This window comes from Penaeus monodon, chromosome 15 (assembly GCF_015228065.2).
Source record: "Penaeus monodon isolate SGIC_2016 chromosome 15, NSTDA_Pmon_1, whole genome shotgun sequence".
Taxonomy (NCBI): Eukaryota; Metazoa; Arthropoda; class Malacostraca; order Decapoda; family Penaeidae; genus Penaeus; species Penaeus monodon.
Genome location: NC_051400.1, coordinates 49,474,863 through 49,475,132, shown reverse-complemented (window position 1 = coordinate 49,475,132; position 270 = coordinate 49,474,863).

The window sequence follows — 270 nt, the reverse complement described above, 5'->3', positions numbered from 1 at the left end:
GTCTTTATCTTTTTACTAAATGACTTCCAATAAATTTGAACATATACTAAAGATTGAACGGATAAACTTGACAATCCGGATAATGGCAAACTCCACTTCGTAAAATCTTTAACTGTAGCTTTTGTTTAAATCTTCCAAATGTGAGCATTAGCAATAAATATATGAATATTCAATATGATATATATTTATAAAAATTGATAAAAATCAATAATGAACGAAGATGAGTCTGCGGATATTCATATATATCACATTATCGTAATTGTTAACATC